Below are 15,608 nucleotides of genomic sequence, written 5' to 3' on the forward strand. Positions count from 1 at the left end.
GAGGTTTGGAGGAGATATATCTGTCACATTTAAGTTACCATTAAACTAGCCTGGAAGTTTAAAAAAAAAAGTTTTGCTTTGTAGCATGGCAACATATCCTTATAATGGGGTCACTGAGGGACAAAACATGAATGCAGATGTTTCCTATTGCTTGAGATCTTAGCACTAGAAGGAGGTGGAGTCTGCTTAAGTGTAGCTTTGTTCTGTAACTTGAAGATACCATAGTCCCTGACCTTCTGGAACTATTAAGGTGAAAGCTCACCAATAATTAGATATGTAAATGTCCAGCAGTCATTAGTGCGACCAAGAAAAATAAAGCAGATAAAAGAAATAAAAGGAGAAGACTGTGACAATCTGAAAAGTCTCTGAAGAGGTGGCATAGAAGCAGGGACTTTGGAAGTGGAGGGTGGCTACTGTGGCTGCCCTAGGGAAAGGTTAGTCCTCAAATGATGATCAACGGTTCTAGGACAAGAATGAGTTGGCTGGTTCTGAGGGTTAGCACCATCAGAATGGAAATGTTAAAAGCAAGGGGGAGTCATAGACCTGGTCAAAGAAGAACGCTAAGGCTTACTGGATCAAAAATGAACTTGAGCTCTTTTTACAGAGTGCTAGTAATAAATGAATCTAGTAGTATTAAATAAACTGAATACATATGTTGGCTTCTATATGTCTTTCCAGGTTGAGTGAATGTTGAAAGCAAGATGAAATAATAGTATAATTTTCATTGCTTTACATTCACACTGTCAACAAAGTCTGGCATATCAAATTGAGGCAGGACCAAGCGCCTCCCCGCTGTGTCAAGGGAAGGTATGTGAGCAAGGTATCTCACCCTAGGGAATGTGTTCCAAAAAGCCAGTTCATGCACCTGGGATAAGTCCTGGTCCCACTGCCAGGGGCTCCCCAAACAAATCTAGCCACATAACTGTCACCCATATTCAAAGGGCCTAGTTTGGTCCCATGCATGTTCCCCAGAGCCCATGAGCTCCCACTGGCTTGGGTCAGCTGTCTCGTTTTTAAAGCAATAAAGTATTTTGTGAACAAAAACTTATTTTAATTATCTTATAATATTACTCTATAATTAAGAAAAATGTATCATGTTTCCATCATTTCTATATATAATTGTAATCTAATATTGCTATTATTAGGATTAGGATCTGGTTATATTAAATAGGTTTATTTAGATGTGAACCAAAGCTGTCTAAATCTAGAATCAGGATTTTTCTAAAAATGCTTTTGAAAAAAATAAAAACTCTTCAGGCTCAGGCTTTATTGGCACTCATATGGAATTCAGCAGGTTCAAAGTTGAAGTTTATTTTGAATATTTTCCCAACTTGTTAGAAGATGCCACTAGAAATAGAAACAGCTGAGGGACATCAGTGTTTTTTCTCAGTATAATTCTAAATTTTTCATTTTTTTTATCCCAGTCAAAGTGGCCATGGAAGAATATTTTAAACCCTTGGGTAATCAGGTCATGAAACCAATTACACTGGTTATCACAAAATTAAATACAGAGTTAATTGCCCCCTTACCCGAATTTACTCATGGACATCTCCTTGTTTCCCCTTCCCAAAGCCATCCATGAGTCCCTCTTAGGGTCCTCCTTGTTAGTTAGCTTCTCTGGAGCTGTGGGTTGTTGTCTGCTTATCCTTTGCTTTACATCTATTATCCACTTGTAAGTGAGTACATACCATGTTTGTCTTTCTACAATACAACATAATATTTACATATGTATGCATTGTGAAATGATCTAATTGAACTAATCCATCAGTTCACATAGTCAACAACTGTTGTGGGAACATTGAAGATGCCCTGATCTAATCTTTGGAAACTGTGAATATGTTATAGCACACGAAACAGAATTAAAGATGCATATGAAAGTAAGGCTGTGTTAGATGACCCTTGGAATGAAGAGATTTTTTTCCGAGATTATCTATGTGGGCCAAGTATAATCACAAGGTTGCTTTTAAGTACAAGAGATGATAGATAGATAGATAGATAGATAGATAGATAGATAGATAGATAGATAGAGAGATAGAGAGATAGAGAGATAGAGATATAGATATAGATGATGCACAAAAACTAGATTAGTCACAGTTCCTCCAAATCAACTACTTCAATTACCTAATTTGAAACAAATGTTTGAAAGGAAAATTTTTATTCTTTTTACATGCAAATTCACCATGATTCATGACCAGAGAGATGTAAATCAAAACCACAATGTGATATTGTGTTACACCCTCCAGACTGGCGAAATTAGAAAATTTCACAGCAATTCAGTTTTGGAAAGGCTATGGTGCAATAAATATCTCATTTACTGTTGTTGAGAATTTAAATTGGGTCAGCACTATGGATTGCTTGGAAATACGTCTTATAAATGTTTTCTATAAGGAAATTCATGCAGGTGTATAAGGAGATATGTAGGGAAATTGTTTATAACTTCCTTGCTTGTAAAGGTCAAATGTTGGAAGCAATTCTAACATTTCTCAGCAGTAGAAAGGATAAATTCATTCTGACACATTCATGCAATGAAATATTGAAGTAGTGTTAAATAATATATCACACAACACACTCTAAGAGTGATTTACCTCAAAAAGTACAGTGCTATGTGAAAAAAAAGCAATTGACACAGAAAATATGATTGCACTTTTATACAGTAAAAATCAAAACATTAAAGATAAATAATATATTACTTAGAAAGTCATACCAGGAGTAAATGATCTCCAAATATCTAGAACCTAGTATAGTATAACAGTTTATTGGTGGAGTTGTATGTGTGAATAGTTAAGCAAGAACTTGATGCTCAGACAAACCAGGTTCTAATAAAGGGGTGTTAAAGAGGATATTTATGATAGATGCAATCTGCAAGTGAGATACAAAGTTTAGAGAGTAAACTCTGTAGAGCATCAACACAGTAAGACTGTCTAGAATTGTGCATCTTGAATCTTTAAGTGAAAACATAGAAGTACAGTGTATGACGTAGCACGAATTGTTAGAAGGTCTTATTAATAAAAACAAACCCAATGCCAGTTATTGGAGTGAATGCTGGAAGATCAGAGAAGCAGAAAAGCCACAGCCACCTCACCTCTTGAATTCCTCAGCTGATCCTGTTTCCTCAAACTTGAAGCCTCTGTGTCCTCATTCAAATGCATCTCAGCTGAACTGCTGCTAAAAGCCTAAAAGCTTACCAGCTCCAGTTCCTGGTCCTCACACCTTATATACCTTTCTGCTTCCTGCCATCACTTCCTGGAATTAAAGGCGTATGTCACCATGCCTGGCTGTTTCCAGTGTGGCTTTGAACTCTCAGAGATCCAGATGGATCTCTGCCTCCAGAATGCTAGGACTAAAGGTGTGTGTGCCAGTGTTTTCTGGCCTCTATATCTAGTGGCTGTTCTGTTCTCTGACCCCAGATAAGTTTTTTTAGGGTGCACAATATATTGGGGAACACAATATCACCACAGTATGATGAGAATACAGGGGAGAAGGCTTTGACTCTCATAGTACAATCCAATTTGAAATTTTTTCTTCCTTTTACAGTCAAAATATTAGAATTTTCATGAGCGTTCACAAGTATTGTTAAATGAAAAATTTGTGTACTTGGAATTAATGAGTATGATTTATTTATCTGATTCTAGCCATCTGATTTTGTTTTTAAAAATCTACATCATACTTTTTCTGAGTTCTCTAGGAAACTAGTGATGGAATTTTAGGTAACTAATAATGAAAAATCCTTGAATCTAACCAACCAATGTCTGATTACCCCTGTTTGACTTAAGACCCACTCCATGAGATGGAACCCATACCCAACACTTCTTGGGTGACAAAGAACCAAAGACTAGATATCCCGGAGACCTAGGGTAAAACCAAGTACTACTAGTCCAAAAAAAAAGTAACGATAAAATGAGTTCTAATAATATTCTGCTGTACTCATAGATCAGTGCCTTACTCAGCCATCATCAGAGAAGCTTCCTCTTGCAGCAGATGGGAACAAATACAGAGACCCACAGTCAGACATCACACACACACACACACACACACACACACACACACACACACATATATATGAAATATGAAATCTAGAAAAAGATATATGCAAGACTTTGTTTTTTAAGCCTTAGCTCTGAATAAATAGCATTGATAGAAATTCTATTCAGAGGTATATAATATATATACATATATATACATATACATATACATATGGAGGGGGAGAGTGGGGGAGGGACCTTGAAACACATAGTTCTAAATAGGATGTCTCCATCAAACCCTTCCCCTCAGAGCTCTGTGGAAGAGGAAACAGAAAGAGTGTAAGAGCCAGAGGGAATAGAGGACACCAGAACAAGGCCCTCTGAATCAACTGAACTAAACTCACATGAACTCACAGACTGAAGCAGCAAGCACAGGGCCAACAGAGGTCTACACCGGGTCCTCTGTGTATATACTATAGCTCTCAGCTTAGTATTTTTCAAGACTTCTGAATGTGTGAGTGAGTGGGTCTCTGATTCTTGTGCCTTCTCTTGGGGCTCTTTTCCTTCTATTGGTTTGCCTTGTCCAATCTCGTTATTGTTTTTGTTTTAACTTATGTTTTATTTTGTTTTTTAAAATGGTAGAAAAAAGAAAAGCCCTTGAGTTAATGTATGCTTTCAAGTGTCTTTGTGTGTGTGCATGTGTGTATGTGTGCATGCATGTGTATGTCCTATTGTATGCATGTTGTGTATATACCTGTGTATGTGTGTATGAATGATTACTCCTGAGTCCAGTGTAAGCAGAAAAGCTGTAACTTGAATTAATAGCAAGTTCCTGATACTTGTAAGTTATATTGACTCATAGAGGGAAAATGTACCTCTGAATAGAATTCCTATCAATGCTATTTATTCAGAGCTAAGGCTTAAAAAAGAAAGTCTTTCATATATCTTTTTTTTTCAGATTTCAGTGTGAATGCTTGGAGTTTGGTAGTTTTTGAAAAAGATGATCACTTAATTTAAACATATGACTTTTTACCCTCCTGTGCTGTTATTGTGAGCTTGAACCTAATATAGCCATACAGCATATTATCACGATCAGCAGGACACCAATAAAGAGAACACTTTCAGAGCACACTGGGAAACATATGCATTACTTCTGGCTGGGTTGAACCACCTCATACTGTCTGATAGGCTTGGTGAAAAGGACTTAAATTTTACCAAATAACCCTGATCCTTCCAGTGTGATGACTGTCTATTCAGAAACTATTCTGAGAACCTGGAACGTGTCAACAGTTTAGACTCTAAGATACCACCACATAGAAGTGGAGCCATTGTCTTGACCAATTGAGTTCAATTCTTAGAACAAGAAGACAGTAAATCTATTTGCTTTTCACAACTTAATAGGCACTTCTCAGAGCTTATCTCAGATAGTAACTCCAGGCTTAACCATTAACTCCAAGTACCCAAAAACATAAGACAAAGATTTTTTTCCCAACACAATTTTAGATTTACTTATTAACTAAAAAAGTATACTTTTCAGGGTCCATCATCCATGACCATGTACCTAGTATCTCCCCATTTTAAATGACATGCTTTGAGATTGGATTTTTATTTTATTATGATTGTGGCAAATAAAATATGTCTTACTGAGTCAGCTTATTATCTGGTCTAGCTCTTATTTTATCCTGTTATTTTGCTCATTTAATTCAATCTTGCTCTCTTTTTTAATGAATTCATTTAGTTTTTGAGTCTCATATATGAGTATTGTATTTACACCACTTCCCCTCTCTTTTATCACTACAACTCCTTCCACACTTCCGTCCATTCAGTCTCAAACGCATGGCTTCTTATTCTTTGATTAACATTGTTACACACACATACACTATACATACACTTTTGGTTTTTTGGATTTTTTTTTTTTTGGTTTTTTTTTTTTTTTGGTTTTTCAAGACAGGGTTTCTCTGTGTAGCTTTGCACCTTTCCTGGAACTCACTCTGTAGTCCAGGCTGGCCTCGAACTCACAGAGATCTGCCTGGCACATATAAATGTATAAATTCAAACTGCCGAGTTCATTTAGTGTTGCTCTTGTCTTTTATAGTTCCTTTTACTTTCAAATTTCATCCCTGACTTGATTTTATATCAGACTTTTCACTTAGTCATTAATAATTACTGTTAATTTAAGTGAAGTGTTCTGAGTAGTGCCTCCCTCTTTAATTTTGTTCTTTTCATTTCTTTTCATCAACTTCTACACAAGTCTCCAAGCTTTTCTTTCACATTGCTACGTGTAGCAAGTGTGATACTCTGGATTTCCTCAAAAGTGAAACACTATGAGCTGTGTTAAATGTTTATGAGTTTTTTTTCTCTTTTTTTATATTTTATTTTATTTTTTATTTTACAATACTATTCAGTTCTACATAATAGCCATAGATTCCCTTGTTCTCTCCCTTCCTGCTCCCCTCCCCTTCCCCCCAGCCCACCCCCTATTCCCACCTCCTCCAGATCAAGGTCTCCCCCGAGGACTAGGATCAACCTGATAGACTGAGTCCAGGCAGGTCCAGTCCCCTCCTCCCAGATTGAGCCAAGCGTCCCTGCATAAGTCCCAGGTTTCAAACAGCCAACTCATGCAACGAGCCCAGGACCTGGTACCACTGCCTAGATGCCTCCCAAACAGATCAAACCAATCGACTGTCTCACCTATTCAGAGGGCCTGATCCAGTTGGGGGCCCCTCAGCCTTTCGTTCATAGTTCATGTGTTTCCATTCATTTGGTTATTTGTCCCTGTGCTTTATCCAACCTTGGTTTCAACAATTCTCGCTCATATAAACCCTCCTCTTTCTCACTAATTAGACTCCCAGCGCTCCACCCGGGGCCTAGCCGTGGATGTCTGCATCCAGATTCCTCAGTCCTTGGATGGGGTTTATGGCACAACCATTAGGGTGTTTGGCCATCCCATCACCAGAGTAGGTCAGTGCCTGCTGTCTCTCGACCATTACCAGCAGTCTTTTGTGGGGGTATCTTTGTGGATTTCTGTGGGCCTCTTTAGTTCTTTGTTTCTTCCTTTTCTCACGTGGTCTTCATTTACCATGGTCTCCTACTCTTTGTTCTCCCTCTCTTTTCTTGATCCAGCTAGGATCTCCCGCTCTCTTTCCCTCGACCCTCGCCCTTCATCGCTCCCACTCATGTCCCAAACTATGATACATACAAATGCTTTTTCTAATCCCTGTAGTGGTTGCCCACACCTTTAATCCCAGCACTTGGGAGACAGAGACAAGTGGATCTCTATTAATTCAAGGCCAGCCTGGTCTACAGAGTGAGTTCCAGGATAGCCAAAGCTATACAGAGAAACCCTGTCTCAAAAAAACAAAACAAAACAAAACAAATGCTTTTCTAGAGCTTTCTGAAGTGAGTAATTCTCAACGGGAGCTCTTTGAAATGACTCATAAAATATTATAAGTAACAATTGTTTGTAGGTAACATCATGAATTACAAAATTGGCTCAGATACTATTTCACTTCATAGGCAGTTATTCAGTCACTGGTGCCAATCGCTCGCAGGGAGATGCTTCATAGAGTAAAGGGAGACCAGCACACAGAAGAGTCAAAGCATGCTGTACCATGTGATTTACCATCCACCCTATGCGGTACCAAAGTTTCTCTATACAGTGAAGAGCAAATTGCAGTAATTATTGAACTATTCAAAATGCACAGCAAATTTCACAGGTGTAATTTATTATTAAATGTTTTAATAGAGCATAGTCAACCTATAAGTAGTATTCTGTTAGAGGCTCTCAAAAGCATTTGTTGCCTCTGCTGAATCTAGATGAAAAAGAATAATTATTTTGGCACAATATTTTTCTGAACAAGAATACATGGGAAACTCATTTGTCACCCAAGAGATTGGTGCTAGCTTGAGAAACTGAAGTCGGCTCTGCAAATTGAGAAATTAATCCTTTTTGCACTCAAAAGTACTTGATTTGAAATTTCACTGAAGTATTTATTTTCCTATGGGTAACTTATTTTTTAAGTGCCCTTTGCACAGTTTAATCAAATCCACCTCTTAGAAATTATTGCTATTTTGTCTTTTTAAAATGTTATTGATGCCACATTACTTTATTATTTCCTGGTATGTGCTACCTGGAATGAAGAAAATGCCCTGCACAGCATTGCATTGTCTTGTTTATCATATATTTCAGCACTTAAGTTCTTAGGATCCATTATTCGTGAAAACTACAAAATAAAAGCAAACAGAAATCTTTGCATTCTAGAAACACATTAAATGAAGATTAAATTTCAAAAGTTAAGGCACGATTCTCTCTATTCTTTATGATAATGATTTAATCATAAATACAGTACTTAATAATGACCCCTTCAAAAAAAGTCAGAAAGTTTAAGAATAAAATGTCAGAAAAGAAGGGCAACAAGAAGTCATTTTAATTTAATTTTTAGCAGTACTTCAGCAGTGTAGAGTATAATGAGTACAATGCAGTTCATTGCTTATGGTTTAAAAATTTAGTCATTATTGCTACTAGAGAATAGGGTAAAATAGGAACTATGATACATATATATTTCATTCATTATGCTCTGAATATACATTACACACACACACACACACACACACATATATATATATATACACACAATAGACATCACTCTTTATCCTCCCCAATATTATTGTATTTCTGAATAATATCTGGGCTCAGAGTGAACATCTCTGTGATGTTTCTTCACGAATGAATGGTTAGGTCTATGATGCTCAAGCAGATGGGGAATGTAAATTACAAAAAATTGGTTGTTATTGTTATAACTTGCAAATTTTATCAACTCGAAAGATACCTTTGGGGGCGACTAGAGAGATGGCTCAGTGATTAAGAGCACTAGCTACTCCTCCAGAGGACCTGGGTTCAATTCCCAGTACCCATATGACAGCTCACAACTGTCTGTAACTCCTGTTCCAGGGTACCCGACACCCTCATGCAGGCATACATGCAGGCAAAACACCAATGCACATAAAATAAATAAATAAATCTTTTTAAAAAGATACATTTGGTGATAGTTAAGCATGGAGCATTGTGACAGATCAAGATTTTGTTTAAGTATCTCTCTCTCTCTCTCTCTCTCTCTCTCTCTCTCTCTCTCTCTCTCTCTCTGTGTGTGTGTGTGTGTGTGTGTGTGTGTGTGTGTGTGTGAATCTTTCTGTACATATAAATACATATTCTGAGTTTATAAAAATAGTGCTTTGGCTTTAAGTTTAATATACCTACAAAACTGTGCACATGTGAAGGACATTGAGAGTTAGCGTTCTTTTCAGTTTTTATTAAATACTTGTTGATTGGCATTAAAAAGCTTAATGACTTACAGAGGACAGGGATGTAACTCAATGCCTACTAAACTTCTTTTTGTTATTAAACCAAATTTGCATTCTCCCACATGTGATTTTTTTAAACGCTTGACTTACTTTCTTTCATCTCCACGGCTAAGCTTTTAGCTTTTGTAGACGACCTAGCTCCATTGTCCAGAAAGGCAGTAAGTAATGGAGTAAGGCTTTGTCAGGAGCCAACAGTTGGCAAGTTTGCCAGTTTCAACAATAATTCTGCCAGTTTCAGCCATTGTTGGGCCTCTTGTGGAAAGGCTTCAACACTTTGTGTCAAAATACTGGGCTCTGTTCTTATTTATATGAGTTGGAAGAAGGGTTATTGCTTGGAATTCAGTGAAACCTGAACACCAAGCTCATCACAGAAACTTTATCAGTTTATTTCACCCACAAAGACGGTGTTGGGATAAACGTTAGATTAACCTGAGAATAATAAAAGAGTCATTGGTTTCTGGACAATTTCTCTTTGGACATGTGCAGAGATTCTAACACATTCAGAGCTGAAGCTCCAGCATCTGAAACCAGGAGGTCACTGTGCAGTTTTCTGTGGCCTAGAGTCCAGTGTATAAAATCCATTCATTTAATCTTTTATCGAGCAACCTTAAGCATCTATGACATTCAGACATTCCTAGAAAAGTTTAGAAAGTTAGTGAAATGCCTTTGTACACAAAAAAGAAACATGTTAGAGGAATAGACAAAATTCAAAAAAAGTATAGCAATTATATAAATTACAGTAGATTGGTGCAAGATGCTTATATGCATTGGTGCAAGATGCTTATACTATAGGAAAAGTCCAGGCCGTGCAACATAGTTGAAAAGCATGAAAGGACAGTAGTGGGCAAGCATAGGTTGGTTTTAAGTAGTGACTTGGGCAGAGTTCATACAAAATGGCTACAATGAGTCACACTACAGGGAGGTGAGGAACTTTGGCTGTTGATGTCTGGGAGGAGAACATTTATGTTCATTAAAAGAAATATGCGGAAAGCTAGACAGCATACTTATCTCCCTTTAATTCATGTTGATTTATATTAGAAGTACCAGCATGAAGCCAATTTTCCAGAGCTGGGGAGCTTCACAAAGGAAATAAGGAACGCTGAGGTGTGTGTGGAAAGAATCCTGTATTCATGAATAAGAGGAGTGGGGTTAGTGTTCGCAACCAGAGGCTGCAGCGATGTATCTCTGATGAACAGGAAAAGAGTCTTCCTCTCCCAGTTTACTCCAGTAAGACATCCTTCATTGAGTTCTGTCATAAACATCTACCCATAACATGGTACAAAATGATGTTTGGTGTTTATACAAATTTAATTTTATTTCAAATAGTTTTTCTATTTAGAATGGATACATTGTGACATATGTCCAGATAGAAAAGCTTATATGTTATACTTAAATAATTTTTTTCCCAATCTAAGATTGAGATGCTGTTAGATTTTTTGGAAAGTATCTGTTCAGATGTGGGACAATACTTGAAGTTAATCTAGGTGGAGCTGACTCTTCTCTGAGTGGACTGGCCTAGCTTCTTTTCCTCAAAGCACAAACTCTCTCAAGACTTAACAAAGTCCTCCGAGGAAACACAGCATCGGGTGGCTGTTTACTATCTCTGAATTAGGAAGAGTCCATTTAAGTAGGTTTCTTAAGTGTATTCAGGTCTGCAACTTCAGAAGTTACACGTCATATGAAAGAGTTGGAAAACATGGTCCTTAAAATACTGAAGTTCAGCACTTAGTAAACTCACTTGACTTTTAGTGTCAGTTTGAAAACTATACATTTAGTGAGTATTCTTAAAAATTTACCAAACTCAAACATAAACCCTGTTAATTTTATTATATGCATTGTGAACTAATGCATATACTTCTAGAACTAGGTTGGATAAAGTAGGAGTTATTAAATATGGGCATGCTGGTTTTATTTTTTAAAAAAAACAATTTTCTTAAAAATAAAACTTTGAAAATTGTTTGACTTCAACAATTTGAAAAGGAAGGCTTTCCAATGAGATCTGATCAAATAGCAAGATTCTCAACAAGGCAATGGACAGTGTTGAAACCTTAATTATCTTAACGTTTGTCTCATTTTTAGTTATTTCAATTTCTCATGATTTTCCTTAGTTATATACTTTACAAATGATTTTACTATGCTATATTCCATGTTTTCAGTCTTAAAATGATCATAATACAATGATACATAGTTTAATCATAGTTAGTACATATTAGTGTTTAAAGAACAAAATTCCATCCAAATAAAATACATCAAAATTAACAAAGAGTTATCAACCTGGTTTTCAACTTAGCAAGTTGTTTGTTTGTTTGTTTAATAATTTATTTAACTTTATTTTATGTGCATTGATGTGAGGGTGTCAGATCGCCTGGAACTGGAGTTATAATATTTATGACTTGCCATGTGGGTACTGGGGATTGAACCCAGGTCCTCTGGAAGAGCAACCAGTGCTCTTAACCTCTGAGCCATCTCTCCAGCCATCTCTCCTATATTGGTTTTTAAAGACACATGGAACAGGGCCTCTGTTTTGGGCAACAGACAAGTAATTCAGGAAGAGGTATGAACTCAATGTATGCTGCTGTCATTATTACTCAGTATGTGTCTACTTTCTTCATTTTGTCACAAGATCAGTGGTCAGTTGTATAAGTGTGGTCTTGTCTAAAGTATCAGAGCCTGGTGTGTCAGACATTTTCTGCATCCATGCATTAATTTGGACAGCTGTGGATTGTAGGTGAAACATTAGAAGGTGATCACTCTGAAATAAAGGGCAATCTAACGCATTCTACACCACTCACATTGTACGCATCTTTGTTGGGGAATTCTAAAACAGCTTTAACCTTTCATATTTTAACAGTGAAGTTTCCTTTTCTTTAATCCCTCTGTCAATGCCACACAGTTTAATCCTAGTATTTTCTTAATAGAAATAACTATATAGTCAAATGAGTTATAACAGAGGTGTTCCCTGTGGGAGTAAAGCATGATGTGAAGAACAAAAAGAATGATTTCTTCCTCAGAGTGCCCCACCACGACAGCAGATTTTAATCTGGACAGAAAAGCAAATGTGAAAGCCCCTCTGTAGAGGAAAGTCAGGAAAGCAAGCTCCATCAAACAGGAAGTCCTGTGAATTCCATGCAATTACATTAAAAAAGGTATCTCTGTGAGTGGAGTTTATTTGCATGTTTATTATCTCTTCAGAAAGTGTTTTCAGTTTCTATTACATTCTCAAGAAGGTCATAAGCCACAAATACTCAAAAGCAAACTCTTATCTTCAATCCTTTCATAATCTAAATGTGTTTTTCTATCTTCTTGCACAGGTATTCTTGAGATATTTTAATACATGAAAAACATGTGTTTACCATTAAAAAGTAATTAGAAATATCCACTACAAGACAACCTAAGAACCCAAATAACCAAAAAAGACTTTAAACTACATAAATTGAGTTTGTTGGATCATTCTCAATATCCTTTTTATTTTAAGCTTCTGCGGCTGTCATAGTATTCACAACTAAAATGTTCTTGACATTTATTTATTGACTTACTTTAGACAGCATCTCACTCTGCAGCCCAGGCTATCCTAGAGCTGATCAGTAGCCCAAGCTGGCCTCTAAACTGGGGTAATCCTCCTGCCTCTGCTCTGTAAGTACTGGTATTACACAGACAAGGCTCCGTGGCTTGCTAAATTCTAAGTGTATGTAGAAACAGTAATCAAGACTTTGCTCTGCTACATGTTACATGAGGACAGAAGAATAATCACTTTGAGCACTACAGTTGCAAATTACGCTTGCTCATAGGAGTAGATGGTATTTTCATTGTCTAAATGTTGGTTTTAAGAATAAACTTTTGGACGGATACACATTATGGCTTCAGTTGTATTTCAAAAAGACCTGATGATCTGTGAAATATATTGAGCATCTACTTCTATGCAAATATTCTGCTAAACATGCTCCATGTGTTTTCTCACATACTTCACACTAAACCTTATAAAGCAGTATGAATAACACTCATAGTGATATTTATAAATATTTATAGATAATGAAGGAAAACTAGCAAGTGGTAAACTTGAGATTCACATGTGGATGTTGCAGGGCTAAATAGAGTCTACTAGGCTGGATGTGTGGACATAACATATCAGAATTTCTAAAGCAATTGTATAAATTGTTCCTCTTAGCCAATAAAGCCTTTTGGAATGTCCTTACAAAGGTCTTTAAAATATAAATTTTATTGAAATTAAGTCCTTGAAGGAGCGCACATAGGTACCCTGTGTTATTAAATACTAAACCTGTTATTCTAATATTAGGTTTCCATTTATTAAGCTAAACAGGTATCTCTTTTGCCTCTCATAATAAAAAATAGCTGAAGAATTATTAGTAACAATTTTGTACTGATGAAATTATTTTTCACAACTTTAATTATCATTTCCTATTTTAAAATGTAATGTATTCATTCCTCCCTGATACTTTGGCCAAAGTCTCAATTTTTCATTCAAATTATACTTAGAAGGTAGGCTAAATTGAGTTAGATATAAGCAAAATAACTGCATAACTACCAGTCTTAGGTTAGTGTTTGGATATAAGACAAATTTATACTAGTTTTCATTGTTAAAGTCAGCCCTATCTACTCAAGAGCACATAAAGGGTCTTCCAGGGAACTAAGGCGTAATAAGAACACTCTTGCAAACCAACCTCCTGCTTATTTAATATTCTAAATGCAGCTTGAAGATTTACTAGAGTTTTTCTGCAAAACACAACTGGACTCAGGTTAAACACAGTTAACTCAGATTAAGCCTGAATGCAGTAATAATGATAAGGTTTCTTACAATAGTGTGTGTTCTCTGGAAAGGTAGTTCCTTTTAGTTAAAAAAAAAATGGTATAGTGTTAAGGGGAGCAAGAGTTCTCTCAAAAACAGGTTCCACCTAAAGACAGCAATAAAATAAAAAGTTATAACTCGAATATCATAAGATTATTAAGTAATTGGTTAATTTATTATTCTGTTTCTTTGGCTCATGTCACTTTAGGTGAGTTTGATATTTTGTCCTTTTAATTGACTAGAAGGCAGAAAAGTGTCACATATTTATTAAAACCATGTATGAATTAAACTCCTTTACTTTTAAAAACCTTAATACACTATTTTGACCATATTTGCATATGGTATATTAATGTGTTCATGTTATACAATATAGTGTTACATAAAGAAGCTAACTGAAGAAAAATGAAAGAAATGTGTTCTGTAAAAGTAAAATTTATCATGTGATAATAATTCTAGCAAACCCGGAGACCCTAACTCAGTTCATGGCCAGTGATAATGTTATTTAATAATACTAGAGATTAAAATTTGTGTTGTTGTTGTTGTTGTTGGGTTTTAGGGGTTTTTTTTGTGGTGGTGGTAGTAGTGGTAGTTGGGTTTTTTTATTTTGGTTTGGTTTGGTTTGGTTTGGTTTTGGTTTAGTTTGGTTTGGTTTTGGTTTTTTACACAGAGTTTCTCTGCATAGCCCTGGCTGTCCTGGAACTCACTCTGTTCACCAAGCTGTCCTTGAACTCACAGAGATCTGCCTGCCTCTGCCTCCCAAGTGCTGGGATTAAAGGAGTGTGCCACCTCTGTCTGGCAGGGAGCAAAATGTTTAACTTGTCCTTAAAAGTTAATTTTTTCTTTTTTCTAAAATAATTCATTAATTTAAAAACTGAATTAATTTAAAAAGTGTTGAGATTATTTGTCTTAAAACTAATTTACTGACAAATATTATAATACTAATTACACACGAAAAAATAATCACCTGTATTTATTGAGGAATTTCTGCTTTCCTGAGAATTGTAACAGCATATAAAAATATATTTCTCTCTGTCAAATGAATATTATGGTATTATCAGATATATAGTTCACATGTTTTTCATTCTTCCTTAAGCATGACTTCATATTTATTCTCCAAGTTTTGCAATTAATTGTATTCTACCTATTGTTCCACTTAATAGTCAACTATGATCATATACATTCAAAGTTACACATGAATTTAAAAGTAATAAAAACATTGAGTTATTTAATGTGCTGTCCACTTCTTTCTCTAGTTACCTAAGAACTGAAATGGGAAAACTACAGACACTGGGAGTCGGTGAAAGATTTGGGGCAGGAAGAGAATTTCCACACAAGTAAATGGAGAAAAGATTAACATCCCTAGTTAGGGTGCAGACCTGCTTTGTAGTTTTGCAAAGGTTGTCTCTACACAATTGCATTGGGATTCTTTCACATATTAAATAAGATTTTTTTAATGATTTAATATTGTAGTATAGTTCTTT

General features: G+C 36.0%; 1 protein-coding gene across 4 annotated transcripts in view; it reads right to left on the reverse strand.

Annotated features, from left to right (window-relative positions):
• Calcrl (calcitonin receptor like receptor) overlaps positions 1–15,608 on the reverse strand; it is a 94,757-nt gene that overhangs the window by 76,305 nt on the left and 2,844 nt on the right. The gene's annotated exons all lie outside the window — the stretch shown is intronic.

This window comes from Peromyscus maniculatus, chromosome 4, assembly GCF_049852395.1.
Source record: "Peromyscus maniculatus bairdii isolate BWxNUB_F1_BW_parent chromosome 4, HU_Pman_BW_mat_3.1, whole genome shotgun sequence".
Taxonomy (NCBI): Eukaryota; Metazoa; Chordata; class Mammalia; order Rodentia; family Cricetidae; genus Peromyscus; species Peromyscus maniculatus.